We start from the raw sequence: 17,685 nt of genomic DNA on the forward strand, positions 1-17,685 counted from the left end.
CAAAGTTACCACTTGTCAAAAGTAATAAGGTAACCAATTGTTAGCCAACTTGAAAGTTATGCCTTACGGTAGTGAAAAATGACTTTAGGAGTACTTTACTACCAGGACATGTAATACTTAAATCCACATGTTGTACCTATAAAAACAATGCACCCCAAACTCTGAGCCTTTAGGACCTTTCTTAGGGGTGGCCTAAATGTATTAAAAGGCCTGGTAATACCTTTATTTTGCTAGGTCAACATGGAAGTTGAACACCGACAACAGGCTGCAGTCAATGGGCATCTGGGACTAACTATGACCCTCCTCATAAAAACTTCCCTACTCCATTCCAAGAGTATCAGAGCCATAGAATGGACAAAGTCTAGCTCAAATGCCTAGCTCACTCCACACACCTGTCCTGGCAGGTACTATTCTGTAAAAACCAGACTTTCCACTACCATAGTCTGGCTGACACCAGCATCCCTCAGAGCAGTGACAGGGACCCTATTCATTGTGATGTGATAGAAGTGGCAACTCCATCCTTCAAGATCACAAGCCTACCCTCTGAATATATCTCCCTACTAAAGGAGACCAGATCATGTCTACCCTGTGCTCTAGGGGACTACTTCCATCTAAGGCCGTAGTGACCAACCCTGTGGAGATCCCACTAGTGGATGGCTTCTTGTGACAGAGTCCTCCTGCTTGTGTTTTAATTGGAAACAGTTTAAGCAACAGAGTTGGAAATGGCCACCATGGGCCATTATGCACCAGACCTACTACCCCTGTTTCTCAGAGGGGGTATGGGAACCCTTTCCTCTATCTTACTCTGAGACTTGTCTCTGTCACCCTGGGTCTCCTTCTCACTGGGCTAGGGGGAACCTGAACTACTTCCTGGTACCCTCTTTTAGGACCTTAGTACTGAGTTAGTGGTGTGCCTCCTTGCAAGCTGCCTAGGACTAGTGGGTTTGCCATCTATTAGGTGTTGCCGCTTCTCTGAAACAACTACTGAAGATGTGGTCAATGGCAAACAAGTTGTACAGCTCATTGTAATCCCTCACAAAACTGCCCTTCATCTACCCATACAGTGCCTTGCAATAGTAATCCACATAATCTACCCATGACACGCACTAAGGTAACTATAGCTCGGTCCCCTGCCATACACAGTTTCCTCAACAATACTTTTACTGCAAAAGTTGCAGTGATATTATCAATGATGTCATAGAAGATGTTATGAGTTATGTAATATGTGTGGTAATTAGTAGTGCATGGCTAGGGTGCAAATTATAGTTATCTTAAGGCACGAGTTATAGTTACTTAAGATTACTATAACTGCTGAATATCTATTGTTTTGTTTGAGTAAAAAGTTAACATAACTATAATGTTTTCATTAATTCTATTTCCTAACTATAACGTCCCTGTACACTTTGGTGTTTTCAGTGAATTTCTAAATGTTTTAATTGTTGAGCAATCTTTAATTATTTTACGCTAATCCCACTGTCAAACACTAAGTTGTTTGTCCTACAGAGACACAATGTTGACCCAAGTTGCTTGTTCCCAAGTCCACCTAGACGTTGTATGCCTCCCACCTACTTGTACATAATCAGCAGGGGAATGTTCCTGGGGAAAAGGGGGTGGATGAGAGAGAGAGAGAGAAAAACACAGACCTTGCCTGGCAAAATGAGGATGGCTAGCGTTGGTCTACAAAGAGCAGATATCTCTTATGATGATTAAACATTTAGGCCCGTATTTATACCTTTTTTGCACCGCATTTGCGTCGTTTTTTTACGCAAAAACGGCGCAAACTTGCAGAATACCATTGTATTTTGTAGGTTTGCGCCGTTTTGCGTCAAAAAGCGGCGCAAATGCGGCGCTAAAAAAAGTATAAATACGGGCCTTAGTCAAATAACACTTTTCATGGAATTGTTATACTAAAACTAATCTTCGTCAATTCCCACAAACTAGGTGAACCTGACAGGGTTCCCTTTCCCACTTTTGATGGCTCTCCCCTCTCTCTAGGGATCTTCAAGAAACAGAATGGAACCTGCAACCAGATATAGGCCCTCATTATGAACACGGTGGTAAACACCTCCGACCGCCGTTGCGAAAGAGAACAGACGACCGCCATTGACGGTGAACAGAAACCTGCCATATAATGCTGCAAAAATCTGATTCTGACAAAAGTCACCCGTAGGACCACTACCCCACCCAGCCCACAGGCACTGAATCCACTCCCCCTGCATGCCCACAAACCCACTCACAGGCCCACATCCCTCCCCCTGTGCACAGCCACCCACTCCTGCAAGGAAACACAATGGCCTATACCACCCACAATGCACCTCCTCATCCCAAGCTAAAAGCAATACCAACCTCACCAAAGCATCCTGCATGGCCCCCAAGTGTATAAGCTGCACAAACCCGCCCAGGTCTCTGCACCCCATCCGACCATGCTAATGCAACAGACATGTCCATTTCCCCCAACAGGCACCACCACCCATGCCACCCTGACAGACAGGACAAGGAGTGCCAGTGCCCCACAGGGAAACAGAGGCACCTCACAGGACACTAGGGATGGAACCCTGGACACAGATGATCAGGCTGGCCCCTCACACAGTCCTGGACTGTCACCATCCAGCATCCCCACCCAAGATACCACTGACACCCCTACCACCCAGCCAATAACAGCAGCCCAGGGCAACCATCCCTACTCCTGGGTATCCAGACCACAAAGTGGTGGAACACAAGTACAGAGGCCACAGTCACCCCCTACCAACAGACAGGAAGATGATGGCCCCAGTACAAGTGGTACCGCCAGACCTGTGCAGGGTACACAGGCACAGGGGGCTAGGCTCAGTGGCCCAGGGGGGAGGCCACAGGATGGATGCTGCAGCCCAGGACGTGATTTCTGAGGTCCTGGGAGCCTACCACAATACCCAGGACAGATTGGCACAGATAGTATCCACCCTGGATCAGAGTCAGAGGATGCAGCTAGCACACCACCAAGAGGCCATGGAGCAGTGGAAACTGCATAATGCCACAATGGTCAGCATAGCAGGTGCCCTGCTGCAGCTTGTCCAAACACAGCCTGAGGCCCACACAGAACAGGAAGCCCCCACCACAGCACAGGAGACAGACCAGACAACAAGAGCATCAGCATCAACCTCACATGTGCTACCCTCAGAGGAAATACAGGGGACCTCCATCTCAACCCCTACAGGCCAACAACATGCACCCAACGAGACCCTCAGGCCAAGATATGGCACAGGAACACCTGCCAAGAACAAGGCCCCCTCTAAGAAGTGACTCTGCTAAAAACTGTCCACCAAGTGTTCCACTCAATCATCCCCCAAACTGTGCTACAAATGATGAAAACTCATGTAAGCATGGATGGACCTACCAATACTGCCAACAATGCTGACACCATGTTGCCATTTTGGATAACCACCATTGGCCCAACTCCCATCACTGTAATCTGCACAATTTTATCCCTGCACCAAATAAAGCACATTCTTTACCTGTTACAATGTCCCCTGTCATTAAATGTGAACAAAGTGAAGTATTGATGCAACTGGTTGATAACTCCTTTATTTGTACCTGAGTAGCATGAAAAGCACCACACGCCTTACATGTTGTTGTGCCTGAATAGGTGTTGAAATAATGGACACAATTGTAATCTGTCCTATGCAGACCTGGTCACAGTGGCAATTAGTAGTGATCCAACCCCCCCTAGATGACAAGGCACACTGACAGTATGATGCACAGACACCAATCTCAGCCAATTGTCCCACCTAGTTACTGGAAGTAGAGTTGTATCAGTTGGGTCCTGGAATTTACATCTTCCCCCTTCCTCATCCTCACCATCACTCTCATCCCCTCTCTGAGGAAGCTGGTCTGGATATACAGCACCCTCCTCCTCTAAGAGAAAAATAGAATTTCTCACAGCCACGTTGTGCAGCATGCAGCAGGCCACCACTATTCTACACACCTTTTCAGGCCCATAGGCCAGGGAACCACCAGAGACATGTAGACAGCGAAATCTAGCCTTCAGGAGACCTATTGTGAGCTCTATAACTGTCCTAGTATGTCCGTGGGCCTCATTTTAATTCCTCTCTGCATCTGTTCCAAGATTCCTTACTGGTGTCTGGAGCCAACACAAGTTGGGATAGCCAGAATCACCTAGAAAAAGGTGCACAACACAACTTTAAATGCAAAGCCTCGGAGGCAGACAGCCAGGCTGTGTGCTAGTTGGCAATACGTGACAGAAACACCTACCTATGATCCACCCTCTGTCCTCTTGTAGTTGTTCCATCTTTTGTAGCACACTACTGTTCCTCAGCACAATTGAATCATGGACTGAACCAGGTAACAAGGCATTCACATGTGTGATGTACTGGTCTGCAGTACACACCAATTGAATGTTCATAGAATTAAAGTTCTTCTTGTTTCTGTGCACCTGTTCACTGACTCTTGGGGGGATGATAGTTATGTGGGTGCCATCGATGGCACCTATCACATGGGGTATGTTGGAAGTCTGACTTGATGGCAGGGAGGTCAGCTCTTTGGGGAAAACTCACATAGGACTGCATGTGACATAAAATTCATTCTGGAATCTTGTCAGTATAATGCTAAACATTGGCTATGAAAAACCTGCACCCATGCCCACTGTCACTTGAAATGAGCCAGTGGCCAGGAAATGGAGTGCAGAAAGCACATGCACTTCAGTAGGGATGGCATGCTGATTACGATTTGCCGGAGTCAGTCCAGGATCCAGTAGTGAACAAAGTTCAAGAATAGTTGCAAGAGTGAGTCTGTAATTGATAATAATGTGACGCTCCACCATGGTCCTCAAATCCCAAGTGGTCTGTACACCGATGGGGCCCTTCCTCGCCACAATGGTCTGTACCTAGGAGGAGTGGAACACACGTGTGAGGAACACACATACATCGACACACATTGTCAGTCATTGAGCACTGGTGGCATGATAGTAATGGATGTGTGCAATGGTTGGTGTTGGCTGCATACATGTGTGCACATCTGACACTGGATGGGCCAGGGTTCCTGACATGCTGCATGTGTATGTGCTGTACGTCTGTTTGTACTGTCCGTCCCATAGTGGATGTATAGCCAGCTGTATATGAGTGCCAGTGCCTGACCTATGTGTTACATTTATGTGTATCCCTTTTAGGTCAGCGCCCACCAGAAGAGGGCACTTTGGCATGCCATCGCCAAGGAGGTGCAGACCCTGGGGGTCTACAACCGGCAGAGCACCCACTGCAGGAAGAGGTGGGAGGACCTGCGGCGCTGGGCGTGTAAGATCTGTGAGGCCCAGCTGGGGAAGTCCTCCCAACGGGGAAGGGGTGCCCGTCGGGCACTGACCCCCCCTTATGCAACGCATCCTGGGGTGGCGTACCCAGACCTGGATGGGTGCTTGAAGGCTGCACAGCAGTCACAAGGGGGTGAGTACACATCCCTTTTATTTGTCCTTTGATGGATTTGTGTCTGTACATTCGGACTTATGCTGCTTAGTTGCAGGGACTCTGACTGATGTCTATCTACATTATGGCCCCGTGGGGAATATGGGTGTTTTTATCCGGTCTACTACACGTTGGATCCTTAAGTCACTTGGGGAATGATCGTAGAGCAGGGCTCTGGGCCCCTGACAGGGGCCTAGCCATGTGTATAGCAGTAGGTGCTACCTGTTGGAGGGTCTTCTGGGTGGGTGTATGTCTGAACCACTATGTTAACTCCATTCAACTATTTACAAGTGTCTCTGCTTTTCTGTCTCCCCATCCCTGTTCTCTTGTGTTGTCTGTGGACATCAACATCATCTGGCGAGGGAGCTGAGGTACCGGCAATTGAGGATACAGAGGCCCACGGATCCTCAGAGGCAGAGTCATCCGACGCCAAGGGGACCAGTGGGTTGGAGGGCGAGGGGAGTACCACAGGGGAGGCAACTACCCCTGGAGGTAGTGACTCCGATACCTGCTCCGATGGGGGCGCCCTGGCAGTGGCGGACCCTAGTGGGCCCACACCTACTATGTCATCTTCCGCCACCCCCATACCATCACCGCCCTCCCATTTGCTCGCCGACGAGTTGCCCGTGCCCACTTAACCAGAAGGGTGGGCGTCTCCTTCGCCCCAGGCACCTCTTCCCCTGCCCCAGTCAGCCCTGCTGCCCTCACGGAGGAGGCTATTGACCTCCTGAGAACCATCTCTGTAGGGCAGACAACCATCGGCAATGCCATCCAGGGGCTATCATCAGAGATGCAGCAGAGCAATGCCTATCTGGATGGCATTCACAGTGCTGTGTCTGGCCTACAAAGATCTTTTCAGGCTCTGGCCTCCTCCTGGATGGCAGCCAGTGTCCCTGGTCATTCCGTCCCCCCTCCAACATCCTCTACCCCTTCCAGCACCCCACTCACTTCACCAGTCCAAAGCACACATTTTGACACACAGGCACACACCTCAACACACAAGTAGCACACTTCAAAACACAAGCACCACACCTCCCACCACAAGCATTCACACAGCCAACATACACATGCACACACAACAACATCCACTTCCCTCAGTGTGCCCATCTCTTCCACCTCCCTGTCTGTCCCCTCTACATACACACCCCCAGGCACTGCACCTTCATTCACTGTTGCTGATCCTATTCCTGCAGTCACCACAATAGAATAAATCCATACATGCACCCCAGACACCACACCTGCACTCACCACAACAACTTTAGTTGACACATGCAGCACACTCACCAGACTTGCAGACACCCACACAACATGCATTCACACTAGCAGCCTGTCTTGTCCCACTGTGTCTACCCCCTCCTCCCAAGACACTCAAACACACCAAAACACCCACCCATCACACATCCACCACACCTCAGCATACTGTCCAGTCACCTGCACCGATATCACGCACACCTACACCACTTATGACCACTCCTTCTACCACCACTCCCACACCTTCGTACAGGCCCAACCCAATTGCACCAAAGAAACTTTTTCTCTCCTGTGCTGACCTGTTCCAACCCACTGGCCCACCTGTTTAGTCCCTAAACGTGCACATCTCCTTGCCCTATCCTCTCCTTCCACATCACAGCCCGCCACTGACTGCCCTTCCCATTCCCGTGCCCCTTCCCCAGAGAGGAAGAAGCCCCGTGCTGAGCCTGTTCCATCTGCCTCCACCCTGGTCAAACATACTCCCCCACCTTCCAAGGCCAAACCTAAACCCCCTCCACCTTCCGAACGTACATCTAAGCCCCACCCTGTCATAAATCCCCACCCCCACCACCCTCTGCCCCTGTTCCCTGAGGTGCCTGGATGCCCCATTGTTGTCCCTATAAGATGGAGTACCATAGCACTTGTGGGAGTCAGGTTGGGGCCATTGTGGCCCCATCGGACAGGTGTCCTAACGGACTGGCCATTGGCCTTATTTCCACTTTGTTTGCTCAGTGAGCACAATAAAAGGTTAATGTGTGGCCTGTGTTTTTGGCGGCACACTCTGGATCCCTGGTCTCTCATTTCATTATTTGTAGGTGTGGGGCACATGTATGTACTTTGGACAGGTTGGATTTGTCTTGTGTCTGGTTAGTACCTCTTGCTGTGGGGAGTATGGGTTGTGCTGCTGTGAAGGGTTGTGGGAGCGTTGCAGGGAGGGTGGATTGGGTGGGTCTATAACTGTGCCCTTTCTTGCCTTGTTTCGTAGGTTGCGGTACTTAACGTTGTTGTCTTCGTCGATGGTCTTGGGCATGGAGGTATATGGCAAGGAGAAGGGCTGGCATGATTTGCAGCTCTCTATCCATGTCTGCTTCAGCGTGTTGTGTTAGCCTTCGGTGACTGTTTCCTTCTATTTGGTTCGTTTCCGCCTGGCTTTGAGTGGCGGTGGTTCCCGCCCCGGAACTGACGGCGGTATAGTGGTTCATTATTTGATGGGTGGGTAGGGCCTTTCCGTCGGCCTGTGAGTGGGCTCTGCCATAGTTGTCGGCACTCCTCTGCTGGCAGAGGGTGGTTTTCTGGATGCCTGTGTTTCAGTTGGTTCATTATTTGACGGTCCGGACTGCACGTCTTTTGGTGGTATTTATCGTGGCCGCTGGCGATGCAGTGTTTACCACCGCGTTCATAATGTGGGCCATAATGTGTAGCCTTCTATACTATCTACAAGTATTCCCACTTTGTTCCCAAGTGAATGTGGCCCCAATGGAAGACCACCTAAATTTCTCATTGGGTCTTGATGAGACTTTCTAAAACACAGTCACACTCAAAATCATAGACATATAGCAGGCGATAAAGAATGGAAATCAATTATTCAGTATTTAGATTTCTCAAATATTCAGGGATTAATCAGCATTACGTGTTAGTATCAGAAAGAACACAGTTCAGTGTTTTAACAACACTGAGAGCATAGGGTTAATATACTAAAGCCCACTTTTGTATGTAATTAGTGTAATCACTGTTACATCACAGTGACAATTGAAAATGGAAATAACAGACCTTTGATTCATGTTTTTGAAACTAGAGTGTGCTAAACACTGAGGCCCTCATTTCAACCCTGGCGGTTGGTGTTAAAGCGGCGGTAAGACCGCCAACATTCCGGTGGTAAAAGAAAATTGAATCACGATCATGGCAGAAACCGCCAACACAGACAGCCACTTTAACACTCTGACCGCCATGGCGGTAGAAACAAACACTGCAGCGGTCACCGCCAACAGACAGGCGGAAGACAATGTACCACCCACACTATTATGAGAGGCCAATCCGCCACCTTTTCCGGGGCAGAACCAACGTGAACAAAAACACCGCAGAAACAGGACTTGGAAGGGAAAACACTCACCTCTCCATACCCCACGAGGAACCAGTACGCCATGGAGCCAGAACTCCAAATACTCCCTGCAATGGTATTCCTGCTCCTCAACCAGGAGCACAAAATACGGCGGCGATGACCACGGTGAGTACTGCACCTACAACACAGGCGAGTGGGAGGAAAAAGAGAGTGACACACACACGCAAAACCGCCACCTCCACCCTCACCCACAACAACATACACACAAATACATGCTGTAACATTACATTTACATCATCCCCCCCCCCCGGAAGAACGCAAGGACAAAAGGAAATGAGTTGAACAAGTGTAGTAAATAAAAATCCATTAGTCAAATCTTTAAATACAGTATATACAATTATGTACACCAGCTACACAAGTCCGGATAGTGCACCATTCAATTCCGTGGACCACTGGGCCCAAAAAGCATGGGCGAGGCCCACACTCGATACCAGACTTGAAACGGAGAGAACACTGCAGGGGCATCAGATCGAAATGAAACAGGCACCTCAGGGGGAAGGGAAGGAGGGGCACCTCAGCCGGATGAGTGCACAATGCCAGCTCCACAAGGGGGCTCCATGCCCCCTGCTGTATCCTGGGGAGTGCAAAGCCACAGTCTCACAAGTCTTTACAGTGGGTGGTTTGCCCACTGCTCTATCCTGGGGAGTGCAAAGCCACAGCCTCACAAGTATTTACAGTGGGTGCTTTGCCCACTGCTCTATCCTGGGGAGTGCAAAGCCACAGTTTCACAAGCTTTTACAGTGGGTGGTATGCTCACTGCTCGATCCTAGGGAGTGCAAAGCCACAGTCTCACAAGTCTTTACAGTGGGTGTTTTGCCCACTGCTTTATCCTGGGGACTGCCAAGCCATAGTCTCTCAAGTGGATGCCTTTCTCCACTGGTTCTGGAGGGGGCTTTGTGCCCAGAGTGCTTCATCCTGCCAATGACTGAGGTAGTGGATTTGACACTCCACGGTTCTGGAGGGGGCTTTGTGCCCAGAGTGCATCATCCTGCCAAGGACAGAGGTAGTTGATGCCTTTCTCCACTGGTTCTGGAGGGGGCTTTGTGCCCAGAGTGCTTCCTCCTGCCAAGGACTGAGGTAGTGGATGTGATACCCCACGGTTCTGGAGGGGGCTTTGTGCCCAGAGTGCATCATCCTGCCAAGGACAGAGGTAGTGGATGCCTTTCTCCACTGGTTCTGGAGGGGGCTTTGTGCCCAGAGTGCTTTATCCTGCCAAGGACTGAGGTAGAGAATGTGATACTCAACTGGTTCTGGAGGGGGCTTTGTACCCAGAGTGCTTCATCCTGCCAAGGACAGAGGTAGTGGATGCCTTTCTCCACTGGTTCTGGAGGGAGCTTTGTGCCCAGAGTGCTTCATCCTGCCAAGGACTGAGGTAATGGATGTGATACTCAACTGGTTCTGGAGGGGGCTTTGTGCCCAGAGTGCTTCATCCTGCCAAGGACTGAGGTAGTTGATGTGATACTCCACTGACGGTGGTGCAACATGCAAGCTGCCCAGACTCCTGGAACTGACCATCAGCCTCATATGACTGACCACTGGGGATGGCAGCAATGTCTGCATTGGTGCCACTGGCACAGGATGTCGCTGGCCGCTGGCGGTGCTGGCGGCGGTGTCAGTGGCATTGGTGCTGACGGCGGTGTCAGTGGCATTGGTGCTGGTGGCGGGCTCTGTGGCATCGCTGCTGGCGGCGGGCTCTGTGGCATCGGTGCTGGCAGCGGGCTCTGTGGCATCGGTGCTGGCGCGGTCATTGTGGCAGCGTTGCTGGTGCCGGTGCCAGTGTTTGTGGCAGTGGTGCTGGTGCCGGTCTTTGTGGCGGCGGTGCTGGTAGTGGGCTCAGTGACTGCGGTGCTGGTGGCGGGCTCAGTGACTGCGGTGCTGGTGGCAGACTCAGTGACTGTGGTGCTGGTGGCGAGCTCAGTGACTGTGGTGCTGGTGGGGGTGCAGGTGGAGGTGCTGGTGGCGGTATTGTCTGCCGTGCAGGTTGGCGTCGAAGTGGACCTGCCCTTGATTTTCTGGCCCTTCCCCACCTTGGATGATGGCGCAGCTGTCTTTCCACGATCCACTATTGTTTTGCCTGAGCCCTTGGTGGCAGGTGTTTTCGCCTTCTCCCTACTGGATGTGGGCAACTTTTTGACTTTTGGAGGTGGCGGAATGTCCTTGCCCTCGCTCCGTGGAACACTGGCAGCCCTGATGCTTGGCGCACTCCAAAAGCCCACAGTTGCTGGCACCACTGTGCCCGGTGATGTGGTGGCTGAGGTGCTGGCTTGGGACCTGGAACGGTGGGCCCTAGGGGACGGACGGGGTGGTGGTGTAGGGAAGGGTACAATAGTAGACAGAAAAAGCTATTTAGACACACTGGGATGGGTAGATGGAGTGGGTTTGGGAGTGGAGGAAGAGGTAGTGGTTGTAGGAGGCATACATTTGTTGACTTTGGGTGAAGGTGCATGGGCTGGAGGCTGTTGTGAGGTGGATGACTTTTGGGTGGGTGTGTGGCTGCGTTTGTGTACTTTGGGAGGAGGGCTCACAGACACACTGGGAGAGAACACAGGGGATGTGTGAATGGTAGTGGGGGTGGTGAGTGCACATGAGAGGTGTGTGGTGATGGGCGTGCTGGTGATGGAGGTAGTGGCTGAAGATGTAGTGCATGCAGGTGTGAGTGGAGACGAGACAGGGGGGAGGAGGGAGACGTGGAGGAGGGAGACATAGTGGAGGCAGTGGATGTTGGTATGTGTGCATGGGTCTGATGCTTGTGTGAGTGCCTGTGGGATGTGTGGTGCTTATGTTTGTCTGAGCCACTCTTGTGTGTTGATGTGTGTGCATGCTGGTCTGATGGTGCGCTTGGGATAGGCTGAGGTACAGGGGATTGGGTCTGGGTGGAGGAGGTTGGAGGGGGGAGCCTGGACACAGGGACAATGGCTGCCATCAGTGCTGAGGCCAGAGCCTGAAATGCTCTCTGTTGGGCGGCCTGGCCAGAATGAATGCCCTCCAGGTATGCATTTGTTTGTTGCAAATGCCTCTCTACACCCTGGATGGCATTCAGAATGGTAGACTGCCCAACAGTGAGGGCTCTCAGGATGTCAATAGCCTCCTCACTGAGGGCAGCAGGGCTGACTGGGGCAGGGCCTTGAGTGCCTGGGGCGAAGGAGATGCCCACCCTCCTCGACGAGCGGCCACGGGACACACGCTGAGGGGCTGCTGGAAGGGCAGTGCTTTTAAGGGGGTGGCAGCTGTACCTGTTGATGCGGGGGCACAGAGGGGCCTGCCACCGCAAGGGAGCTCCCATCAGAGGAAGAGTCGCTGTTGCTGTCACCTCTGGTCCCCGCCATGGAGCTTCCCTCGACCTCCGACCCACTGGTGGCTTCAGACTCCGTTGTTTCACCCTCCAGGGCCATGAGGGATGCAGCTCCCTCCTTCTCCGGTGCCACTGCTCCTCCGCCTGATGATGCTAATGCACACAAGAATAGGGAGACCACAAAAAGGGTCGGGGAAAGACAGAAGAAAGACATGTTCAGTGCATGCAATACCACTACCGTTGGCGGACACTACAGACACAGCAGCCCTCTGCACTACGCAATGGAATTAGAGTTCCCTAAGTGATCATAGGGACATGGGATACAAGTCCTATGCCCGATTGCTGCACACATGGAAGTCACAGGAGCCTGACTACGTGTAGTTGGCTCTTACCACTGGTAGGGTTGGGGTGCCACATAGCCTGCCTCCGGAAGGGACCTTGCCTACAAAACTCACCCTGGCCTTGGGGAACCCACAGCCCACCTCCCCTACCCAGACACCTCTTAATGCGCGTAGAGTCAGATGGATGTGACTGTACTCACCCCCTTGTGGTTGCTGTGATGCCCTCAAGCGCCCATCCAACTCCGGATAGGCCACTGCCAGGATCCGGTACATCAGGGGGTCATGGTGCGACGGGCACCCCTCCCACGTTCGGAGGCCATCCCCAACTCAGCCTCTGCCATTTTCTTGCTCCAGCGACGAATGTCCTCCCATCTTTTACAGCAGTGGGTGCTCCGTCTGTGGTGGACCCCAGGGTCTGGATGTCCTTGGCGATGGCACGCCAAATATCCTTCTTCTGGTGGGCGCTGACCTACAGGAATAGTACAGGGGAAAAAGGAAAATCTTTAACCGTCCGGACCCACATTCCCACCCTTGCCCTGACGCACATACACTCACAGTCCTCTCATGCAGGCCTCAGTCTCCCCTCCCCCCGTATCTTCCATCCACACCACTCCAAAAAGATATTGCTGATACAGCATGGTCACAGTGTACTCACCTGTTTGTCTGGAGGACTGTAGAGTAGCTTGTACTGGGGGAGGACCCCATCCATTAACTTCTCCAACTCCTCCGAAGTGAAGGCAGGGGCCCTTTCCCCAGACGCATGAGCCATCGTCGCTTCCAGACTGAGGTCACAGCAGCACTTGCAGTGTAGGTCCTCTCCTGTCAAAGGCCAGGTATAAAGTGAGTGAACAGACAGAAAATGGCGTTTACGTCCGCGGCGGTGCGTACCGTCACCGCCGGTGTACATCGTCATTGGCTCCTGGGACCCATAGGGTCCAATGTTAACCAACGCAGGATTGCGCTGCGGGCTTCGACCGCCTACCGCGACGGTGTACAACGCCAGCACATTTATCTCATATTCCCTTGTCCCACCTTACAGGTCAGGCAGCCGTCATTTCAGGGGGCCAAATGGCATTATTTTAAATGCGACACGCACATTGCGGAACATTTTATTAATACCTCAGTGTTGGCTGACTTTCTGCTCGCTGTTCTTATCCATAGGGCACATCCGCTGGGGCAGGTGAGGAGATGGCGGCATCCTCCGGTGTGCAGACCACTGGTGGGCCTGTCGAAAATGGAAGAGAGACACTTAATAGTCACCTACAGACTTGATCGTGCAACAATCCTGGAACTGTGTGCCCAGTTGGAGCCAGACCTGATGTCAGCTATTCGCCATCCCACAGGAATCCCCGCTCTAGTGCAGGTCCTGTCACTACTCTATTTCCTGGCAAGTAGGTCTTTTCAAACTACAGTGGCCATTGCATCGGGGATGTCCCAGCCTATGTTCTCAAATGTGTTGTCCAGAGTATTGTCCGCCCTGCTGAAACACATGCACAGATACATTGTTTTCCCTCAGGTGGAGGATTTCCCCACAGTAAAGGTGACTTCTATGCCCTGGGACATATCCACAACATCATAGGGAACATTGATGGGACACATGTGGCCTTGGTACCCCTCGCAGGAGTGAACAGGTGTACAGAAAATGGAAGAGCTACCATTCAATGAATTTGTAGATGGTGTGTTTGGCCGACCAGTACATCTCCCATGTGAATTCAAGTTTCCAGGTTCAGTGCATGACGCTTACATTTTGAGGAATAGCAGCATCCCTTATGTGATGGGGCAACTCCAGAGGCAACGTGTATGGCTAATAGGTGAGGACAAGGACCCTATACCCTGTGAATAGTTGTCTGGGGTTGTCCCTAAGGGTTAGTGTGTGTCTAAGAGTTGTCCCTCGATTTTTTCAGGTAACTCTGGTTACCCCAACCTGTCATGGCTACTGACCCCAGTGAGAAATCCCAGGACAAGGGCAGAGGACCGCTACAATGAGGCACATGGGTGAACTAGGAGAGTGATAGAAAGGACCTTCGGCCTCCTGAAGGCCAGGTTCTGGTGCCCTCACATGACAGGGGCTTCTCTCTACTACTCACCAAAGAATGTGCGCCAGATCATCGTGGCCTTCTGTATGCTGCACAACCTGGCTTTGTGATGACAGGTGCCTTTTCTGCAGGAGGATGGTCCAGATGGAGGTCTTGTGGAAGCTGTGGAGTCTGTGGACAGTGAAGAAGAGGAGGCAGAAGAAGAGGATATTGACAACAGAAACAACGTCATCCATCAATACTTCCAATGAGACACAGGTAAGAAGATGTCACTGGCTCACACATCTCATACAATTGTTAGACCTATCATAAGTCTGTCACTTTTACCCAGTGTATGGACTCTGACTTGTCACTTTGCCTTTCCATTTCACAGATGTGGGTCTCACTGTGTGACCTCTGCTATATTATCTCATGGACTAGAGCTGTGTTACATAGGTATGATGACAATAAAATCAACATTGCTATTTTCCTTAGTAATTGCAAATACACATTTGTGAAAGCACAGACTGACTCCAGGTTGTTTTGTGATTCAAGGGTGTTTATTTCAGTGCAAATTAGTGGAGAGGGTTGTAAAATGGGCATGGGTGATGGTGGAGGATTGTCCATGGCAGAGTCCAGTCTATTTGTTTCACAGGTGCATTGTCCAAAGTGGCATAGGAAGTGGAGCTAGGGTAGTTAATGGATGGACAGGGTGACGACGTTGGACAGAAGGATGACATTCAGGGTAGTCTCATTTCCTGGCGGGGGTCTAGGCATTGTTCTCTGTCTTTGTCCTGGATCTCAGGGACCATTTGGGGGGTGGTTCTCCATCTGCAGGGGTTGGGTGCTGGTGTCGTGGTCCTGTGGCGGTGCCTCCTGTCCACTAGCGCCGGTGGAGGTGGTGGGCTGTTCATCATCCAGACTAGTGTCAGGGGCCCCTTGTTGTGCCATGGTGTCCACAAGGTCCTTCAGCACCCCTACAATGGTGACCAGGGTGGTGTTGATGGACTTAAGTTCCTCCCTGATCCCCAGATACTGTTCCTCCTGCAGCTGCTGGGTCTCCTGAAACTTGGCCAGTATCCTTGCCTTCGTCTCCTGGGAATGATGGTACGCTCCCATGATGCTGGAGAGGGCCTCGTGGAGAGTGGGTTCCCTGGGCCTGTCCTCCCCCTGTCGTACATCTGTCCTCCCAGTTCCCCTGTTATCCTGTGACTCTGCCCCTGAACCGTGTGCCCACTGCGACTGCCCCCAGGTCCCTGATTTTCTTGGGGTGGTGGGTTTGCCTGGGTTCCCTGTAGTGGTGGGCACACTGCTGCTTGACGTGTCCTGGGGTCAGAGGGATGGGCTCGCTGGGAGGGTGCTGTGCTGGTGTTTCCTGAGGGGGAGGCTCTGTGGTGGCATGAGCCAGTGTGAGGGGAACCGACTGTCCTGAGGTCCCAGATGGGCCGGGCTGGTCATCTTGATCCAGTTGGACAGAGCTGATGTCATCACTGTGGGCCTCTTCTGTGGGGGGAGTGGACATGTCTGGAACCTCCTGTCTGGTGACATTGGGTAGGGGTCCTGCAGGGGTGTAAAGGCATGATTATTGCATCTGTGTGTGCCATTGTGTGCAATGGGTGGGTGACCCTGTTCTCCAGTGCTTGCATTCTTGTCTACGACCTTGTGTGATACTTGGTATGGGGTCTGTGTGGGTATCTGTAGTGGACATGCTTTGGTGATGGGTGTCCATGCTTTGTTGTTGCATGCAGTGCTTGGTATTGGGATGTGTGGGTTGTGATAGTGGGGCATATGTGAGGTGTTGGAGTGATGGGGGTGATGGTGAGGGTGGGGTATGGGATAGCTTGCAGGTAGGGTGGGGGATGTAATGGTTAAAATTTGCCTTACCAGAGTCCATTCCTCCTGCTACTCCTGCGAGGCCCTCAGGATGCAGTATAGCCAAGACCTGCTCCTCCCATATTGTTAGTTGTGGGGGAGCAGGTGGGGGTCCGCCACCAGTCCTCTGAACTGCAATCTGGTGTCTTGAGACCACGAAATGCACCTTCCCCCGTAGGTAATTCCACCTCTTCCTGATATGATCCCGTGTTCTTGGGTGCTGTCCCACTGCGTTGACCCTGTCTACGATTCTGCGCCATAGCTCCATCTTCCCAGCTATGGAGGTGTGCTGCACCTGTGATCCGAATAGCTGTGGCTCTACCTGGACGATTTCCTCCACCATGACCCTGAGCTCCTCCTCAGAGAACCTGGGGTGTCTTTGTGGTGCCATGATGTGGTGTGGGTGATGTGTAGGGTGGTGTGTGTTGTGATGTGTGAGGGGATGTGTTTGTGTTTGTTGTTTGAGGTGCATGGATGGTGTGTGAGTGATGATGGTGTGTGCCTGTGGATGCTAGTATTGTTGATAGTGGTGTCTCTCTCTGTGCTTCTTTTTAAATTTTTGTCATCCAGACTAGTGTCAGGGGCCCCTTGTTGTGCCATGGTGTCCACAAGGTCCTTCAGCACCCCTACAATGGTGACCAGGGTGGTGTTGATGGACTTAAGTTCCTCCCTGATCCCCAGATACTGTTCCTCCTGCAGCTGCTGGGTCTCCTGAAACTTGGCCAGTATCCTTGCCTTCGTCTCCTGGGAATGATGGTACGCTCCCATGATGCTGGAGAGGGCCTCGTGGAGAGTGGGTTCCCTGGGCCTGTCCTCCCCCTGTCGTACATCTGTCCTCCCAGTTCCCCTGTTATCCTGTGACTCTGCCCCTGAACCGTGTGCCCACTGCGACTGCCCCCAGGTCCCTGATTTTCTTGGGGTGGTGGGTTTGCCTGGGTTCCCTGTAGTGGTGGGCACACTGCTGCTTGACGTGTCCTGGGGTCAGAGGGATGGGCTCGCTGGGAGGGTGCTGTGCTGGTGTTTCCTGAGGGGGAGGCTCTGTGGTGGCATGAGCCAGTGTGAGGGGAACCGACTGTCCTGAGGTCCCAGATGGGCCGGGCTGGTCATCTTGATCCAGTTGGACAGAGCTGATGTCATCACTGTGGGCCTCTTCTGTGGGGGGAGTGGACATGTCTGGAACCTCCTGTCTGGTGACATTGGGTAGGGGTCCTGCAGGGGTGTAAAGGCATGATTATTGCATCTGTGTGTGCCATTGTGTGCAATGGGTGGGTGACCCTGTTCTCCAGTGCTTGCATTCTTGTCTACGACCTTGTGTGATACTTGGTATGGGGTCTGTGTGGGTATC

The sequence above is a fragment of the Pleurodeles waltl genome, chromosome 9 (assembly GCF_031143425.1).
Source record: "Pleurodeles waltl isolate 20211129_DDA chromosome 9, aPleWal1.hap1.20221129, whole genome shotgun sequence".
Taxonomy (NCBI): Eukaryota; Metazoa; Chordata; class Amphibia; order Caudata; family Salamandridae; genus Pleurodeles; species Pleurodeles waltl.